The sequence below is a fragment of the Babylonia areolata genome, chromosome 28 (genome assembly GCF_041734735.1).
Source record: "Babylonia areolata isolate BAREFJ2019XMU chromosome 28, ASM4173473v1, whole genome shotgun sequence".
NCBI lineage: Eukaryota > Metazoa > Mollusca > Gastropoda > Neogastropoda > Buccinidae > Babylonia > Babylonia areolata.
Window position 1 is genome coordinate 24,395,520 of NC_134903.1, and position 7,500 is coordinate 24,403,019.

Below are 7,500 nucleotides of genomic sequence, written 5' to 3' on the forward strand. Positions count from 1 at the left end.
ACATAAAGAGAGGAAGAGAGACAGACAGAGAGAGAGGGGGGGAGACAGAGAGGGAGACAGAGACATAAACTGAGGAAGAGAGACAGACAGAGAGAGAGGGGGAGACAGAGAGGGAGACAGAGACATAAAGAGAGGAAGAGAGACAGACAGAGAGAGAGGGGGGAGACAGAGAGGGAGACAGAGACATAAAGAGAGGAAGAGAGACACAGAGAGAGGGGGAGACAGAGAGGGAGACAGAGACATACAGAGAGGAAGAGAGACAGACAGAGAGAGAGGGGGGAGACAGAGAGGGAGACAGAGACATAAAGAGAGGAAGAGAGACAGACAGAGAGAGAGGGGGAGACAGAGAGGGAGACAGAGACATACAGAGAGGAAGAGAGACACAGAGAGAGGGGGAGACAGAGAGGGAGACAGAGACATACAGAGAGGAAGAGAGACAGACAGAGAGAGAGGGGGGAGACAGAGAGGGAGACAGAGACATAAAGAGAGGAAGAGAGACAGACAGAGAGAGAGAGGGGGGGAAAGAAAGAGAGAAAGTGTGTATACGAGAGAGAGAGAGAGAGAGAGAGAGTCAGGGACAGACAGACAGACAGACAGAAAGAGACAGACAGACGGACAGAGCAACAAACGAAGACAAAAACAAACCATGTGTTCAATCCAGGAAAATTGTAGCAACAACAGCAACAAAAAACCTCCAACTATCAAATGACGCAAAGAGCGCAAAAAACGACATGACATCAGGTAAACAACATGGGGAAGAGAAAACACACACACACACACACACACACACACACACACACACACACACACACACACACACACACACACACACACACACACACACACACACACACAGAAAGACAATCAAACGAACACAGAGGTCAACATAGAGTAACAAATGGACATGAGTGTAAAGACTGGAAGGGAGACAATTCACTTTCCAAACGCAGGCCAAACAGCTGTCTGTTATTATTAACCACGTATGATTTCAACGCAGTAACTTTCTGCTCTTCAACAACTAAGGGACACAATTGCAGATAATTGCTGGGCATGGTTTTCTCCCATGTGGTTTATTGAGTCTCGTCAGAAGACTCTCTCAGACTGTGGTCCGATTAGCAGACCTGTTTTGAAAATGTAGTTTTCTTATTATTATCTGATTGATAAAGGACTAAATATTTCTTAATATCAAGTGCACACTAAGAAGGCTCTCTCAGACTTTGGTCCAGTTCGATGACCAGTTTCAAAGGTTTAGTCTGTTGTCCATTTCATTACGGACTAAATATGACCCCAGTGTGAAGTGAATTGGTTCTAGTGGTGTTCCAGTTCAACATTATCAGTGATGTTCCAGTTCAACATTATCAGTTTTCACCATGATTTAGCAAAGCCTAACATACATGAAAGTGTAACATATGAAAGGAACATTGGTGTATCTTAGTTTGCTTTTTTTTAACTTGTTGTTTTCATTGTTAAGACAACAAATGTGTTTCACTGAGTCCATTGAGTAATTTTATTTCCCGTCTTTACACACTCGCGATGAGCTGTGCAAGTTGTCAAACAATATACGTGCCTTCCTTGTTTATCAGATTACATCGCTTTCTTTTCTGTATTGTTTTTGTCATTGTAAGTTAGATTGCCATGCTTGTTCAGTATCCATGAATGCCAATCAGTTTGGTGAAGAAAGAGCAGCATGGCTGAAAGAAGAGAAAAGGTTAATAACGAAGAATAAATGGAAATGAAAAGAGGCAACAAATAACAGCTGAAAAAACAACAAGAACAAAATAAACATTCAAATAGAATTGACGAAAAGTAATTTTGTTTAATTGCATTTTTATTTATTCTTTATGTTCATATTTGATTCAATCTTTTATTGATCCGTGTTTTCCAGCTCACCATACACCTCTTTGCAGCTCAAGCTACTTGGACGTGACGCTGCCACCAAGAACAAGGCAGTGAGGCAAGCAGGTAGACTGGTGTACATTATTACGAAAGTCTGACTGATGAATGAATAAAAAAAAAAATATATATAGATAGGCAGTGATGGCCATAGGCAGGTAGATGTGGATAGACATGTATAGAAAGTTACAAAGATATTGATAAGTAAAGATAGACAGACAGACAAACAGATAGATAGATAGACAGATAGATGTAAACAGACAGATAAATGGACTAATGAAAGTACAGTCAGACAGGCATACACGAAAAGAACATTTAAAAACGAAAAACAAAGAAAGAACCTCCTACCCCACCCCACCCCTTTCTTCCCCAACCACGCCTCCCACCACCCACCCCAATAAACCTTCAACAAATGAACAAAAACGCACCAGGAAGTTGATTTTTTTAAAGACAAAAGAAAGAAAGAAGGAATGAAGGAAGGAAGAAAAGAAGGAAGGACGGAAAGGAAGGAAGGAAGGAAGAAAGGAAAGAAGGAAGCCAGGAAAGAAGGAAGGGAAGGAAGGAAAGAAGGAAGCCAGGAAAGAAGGAAGGAAAAAAGGAAGCCAGGAAAGAAGGAAGGAAGAAAGGAAGCCAGGAAAGAAGGAAGGAAAAAAGGAAGAAAGGAAAGAAGGGGAGAGGAAGGAAGGAAATAAGGAAGGGAGGAAGGAAGGAAAGAAGGAGGAAAGGAAAGAAGCAAGGAAAGAAGGCAGGAAGGAAGGAAGGAAGAAAGGAAAGAAGGCAGGAAGGAAGGAAAGAAGGCAGGAAGGAAGGAGGGAAGAAAGGAGGGAAGCCCTCAACGAAAGACTGCAGACAAACAACAACCAGTGTGTCCATTAGAACCTCGACAGGAAGAGCCTCTATGTGGGCCTCCTGACTTTACCCAACAGCAGGTGAGGCCCTCACAAGGCAGCTGGTTTTCACACACACACACACACACACACACACACACACACACACACACACACACACACACACACACATACACACACACACACACACACACACACACACACACACACACACACACACACACACACAGGGTTCAAACGACAACGACAGGCCAGTGCAGTGGCCGAGTGGTCAAAGCGTTGGACTTACATTGTGAGGGTCCTGGGTTCGAACGCCTGAGTTTGTGTTTTCCGATCTCCCACGTCAACGTATGTGCAGGTCTGCTATCATCTGAACCCTCTTCGTGTGTATGCGCATGCAAAAGATCAACCGCGCACGTTAAAGATCGCGTCATCTATCTTTGTCTTCGATGGGTTATGGAAACGGGAACATACCCAGCCTGCAAACCCCCGAAAACGGAGTATGGCTGCCTTGATTAATAGCGTCCATGCACGTTTAAGTCCACCAGACGAGTGAACGAACAAGCTGAGGCCACGAACGAAAAAAGAAAGAAAGAAAGAAGAGATCAAAACAGAAAACGAAATTAGAAAAATACCAAAAGGTTCCAAAACATTGTACAACGGTAATATCAGCGTCTCTCTCTCCCTCTCCCTCTCTTTCTCTCCCTCCCCCTGTCTATCTCCCTCTCTCCCTCGCCCCCCCCCCCTCTCTCTCTCTCTGAAATGTAAAATACACATACAAGACACCCTATATGAAGCAAAGGGAAACAAACATGAGGTGACACGGCGGTACCCATTAATGAATCCTAGGGATGATGGTGATAATATAACAATGTTAATGATTATATTAATCACCGCCACCATCATAACAATAACGATGGTCATAATCATAATCCGCACAATCACAAAACATAATAGTGATAATAGTAGTGTAAAGAGTTTTGAGCAGTATTTCTGGAGAAACGCGCGATATAGATGACCGTTCTGCTTCTTCTTCTGCTTCTTGTTTTTATCATTATCATCATCATAAACATTATGTTTGGGTTTGGGTTTTGTTTTTGTTTTGTTTTTTGTTGTTTGGTTGTTGTTGTTGTTGTTGTTTTTTGTTGATAATAATGATGAGGCAATGTCCATCAAGACGGAATGAGCAGTGTTCACAACAAGGCGTGGAGGTTCGGAGAGGGCAGTCACACAGAGGGGTGGAGGGGAAGAAATGTGGAAAAAGCCAGTAATAATAATAACAATAATAATAATAATAATAAAAACAATGAATAAGCGAAGAAGAGGAAACGACTGAGCGACTGACGGACGTTCAACGTCACCATCTCCGTTCTCCAAGTCCCTGAAAGCAGTCACTGCGACACACAGACCGGTAAAGAATGGTAACACTGTTTCTAAAACCCCGTTCTGGACACATGGATAAATGATATAATACACGTGATAAAAAGAAAGAAAGAAAAAAGAACCACATTATGAACGAAACTTTCTGCAATGGATGTAAGGTCAAACAGAAACAAAAATCATTTACAATCAAAGAATCAAACATGCCAATGCAGAAGTAAAGTGCAGTCTGATGCAATGACCGCTGTCTGGTCACACTCCTGACTTAATTAGTGAAGGTCATTTCCATGCAGGCGATTGCAAAGGGAGACAACTCGACCGACTGACGTCCCGCTGAATCCACTGTGCTAAAAATAGGTGAATAGCGCACGCCTTCTTTGAGCCCCTCTGCTAACTGAAGCCAGCAGAAGTATTCAATCAACGATTTTGCTACTCGTTTCGGTACAGCGCGAAGCGATAACTTCATAATATTAATAATATAATAATAGTAATGTACATTTATATATCGCCCTTTCTCACTGAGAGCTCAGGGCGCTTTTGCAAGAAAGAAAAATGTTACAAGTAACATAAAACATTCATGACCACTCTTTCTCAAAAACCCCTCCCCCCACTCACACTCTCCCTTTCCCACTCTACATACATCCAAAGTGAGCTGACATGGGTGGTGTTGGAGAAAAGGAAGCTGAGAGTACTTATAGATAGGTTTTAAAAAGATGAGTTTTTAGTGATGAGCGAAAAGCAGAAATAGAATCAGATGCACGGATATGATGAGGAAGGTTGTTCCAGATGTGAGGAGCAGCAAAGAAGAAAGAACGTTCACCATAGGTTCTTGTATTGACACGAGGAAGTTTCCAAAGGGAACAGTCAGAGGAAGAGCGGAGATTTCCTGTGGGAGTGTAAACACTGATAAGTAGGTCCTGCGGAGTGGAAAGCAGAATAGCAGAGACACGCAACTTTGTATTTAATTCTCGTTTCAATAGGGAGCCAATGTAGAGTGCGGAGGTGAGGAAAAATGTGATCAGTACGTGGGACTCTGAGAGTCAGACGGGCAGCATTGTTTTGAAGTTTTTGAATTCGCTGAAGAATATTTTTTGGACAGCCTATGAGAAGAGAATTACAGTGGTCAATTCGTGACAGCACAAAAGCAGAAATAAGAGTTTTAGTAGTTTCAACAGAAAGGTACCAACGGATAGAGCTGATGCGACGAAGTTCACAATTGACAATGCGTATCAGATTTACTACCTGAGCATGCATGCTGAGGTTTGAGTCAAGAATGACTCCAAGGTTCCTTGCGGATTTAGAAAACTGAACTGTGGCATCACCAACCACAATAGAGGCAGGAAAAGAAGTAGATGTGGACATTCTTGCAGAGGAAATAATCATAGCTTCAGTTTTGTCATCATTCAACTTTAGTTTGTTGAATGTCACCCAGGATTTAACATTATATTATATGTAGGTGAGCGCTCAGCTGGCTTCACGGCAAACTTTCACTTGCTCGCTGCGTTAGTCAGGCTGACATTCCTGTGTGTGCCTCCATTGCAAGTTTGCGCTACTTGTCACTGCACTGTTTCCCTGTGATAACGTGGGTAAATAAACCATTGGCAATTATCAATCAAGACACAACATTTGGCTTGTCGTGGGGCCAAGCATAACACAATTTCATCGAAAATACACGGTTACAGTTCGGAAACTACCACCAGTTAGCAGACGACTTTTCAACGAACTGACGGCCGGTTACGAGTAACAATATGGCGTCCAGGTGGCTTCAGCTCTCCTGGCCAATGAGCTATCCATCTATTTTTAGAATAGTGGCTGAACCTCGGGATCGCTCGTTGGTTTTCCAAATCCAACACACGTCACTTCCGCTTCTGTCGACGTCACATGACTGTGGTGTCCACAGCAGAGTACTTGGGTATGGCTTAGATAAACCATGCTCGATGTACTTCCATACAGCATAGTACTTGGGTATGGCTTAGATAAACCATGCTCGATGTACTTCCATACAGCATAGTACTTGGGTATGGCTTAGATAAACCATGTTCAATGTCCTTCCATTGCCTGTTTGTGCTTCTGTCCTTGTGCCATGCTGTTTTGTTTTGTTTTTAAATAAAAATGGTTTGATTAAAGCGAGCATATTTTTCACAACAACGACACGCATGTGGAATAATACCTGTGTCAAAGATGTCTGGTTTTCCATCAGTCTACTCACCCAAACACACTCTGACGGGAACCTGCGATGTGGGGTGTGGAAGGAGGGGAGTAGGGGTGGGGGTGGGGACAGCGAGAGAAACCAGTGTAGTACCGGTTCACATCCCAGTGAAACACAGCCAAGTCCACCTGGCTTTATTTGGGGTTTTTTTCCCCAACCCTTGGAATGGAGGGGTGAGTGATGGAGAGAGAGCGAGGGAGTGTTTCTGCAGGCGTCACATCTGGCGTCACACAGGCCCAGCGGTACTTGGAAGATATCGATCAGAAATGAAGATTTCCAGCCCCCTGCTCTAATTGGGAATCAGGCCAGCCTTCCTGCCAGCCTGACTGTCTTCTTCAGCGGAGTCGCTCGAAGAGTCACGTGACAACGAGCACCGTTGTGTGTTTGTTGGCTGTGCGTCAAAGCCCAGGGTTGTGTGAACACTGCAGCACGTCTTAAAGCAGGGTTGTCTGAATATGACAGCACGTCTTAAAGTAGGGTTGTCTGAACACTGCAGCACGTCTTAAAGTGGGGTTGTCTGAATATGACAGCACGTCTTAAAGCAGGGTTGTCTGAATATGACAGCACGTCTTAAAGCAGGGTTGTCTGAATATGACAGCACGTCTTAAAGTAGGGTTGTCTGAATATGACAGCACGTCTTAAAGTAGGGTTGTCTGAACACTGCAGCACGTCTTAAAGTGGGGTTGTCTGAATATGACAGCACGTCTTAAAGCAGGGTTGTCTGAATATGACAGCACGTCTTAAAGCAGGGTTGTCTGAATATGACAGCACGTCTTAAAGTAGGGTTGTCTGAATATGACAGCACGTCTTAAAGCAGGGTTGTCTGAACACTGCAGCACGTCTCAAAGTAGGGTTGTCTGAACACTGCAGCACGTCTCAAAGTAGGGTTGTCTGAACACTGCAGCACGTCTCAAAGTAGGGTTGTCTGAATATGACAGCACGTCTTAAAGTAGGGTTGTCTGAATATGACAGCACGTCTTAAAGCAGGGTTGTCTGAATATGACAGCACGTCTTGAAGTGGGGTTGTCTGAATATGACAGCACGTCTTAAAGCAGGGTTGTCTAAACATGACAGGAACTTGTCTAAACAGGAGCTTGGTTTGGCCTGAAACATTGAGCATTACAAGCATTGTGTGTTTATCATTGATAGTTATATGGCGCCTATCCTCGG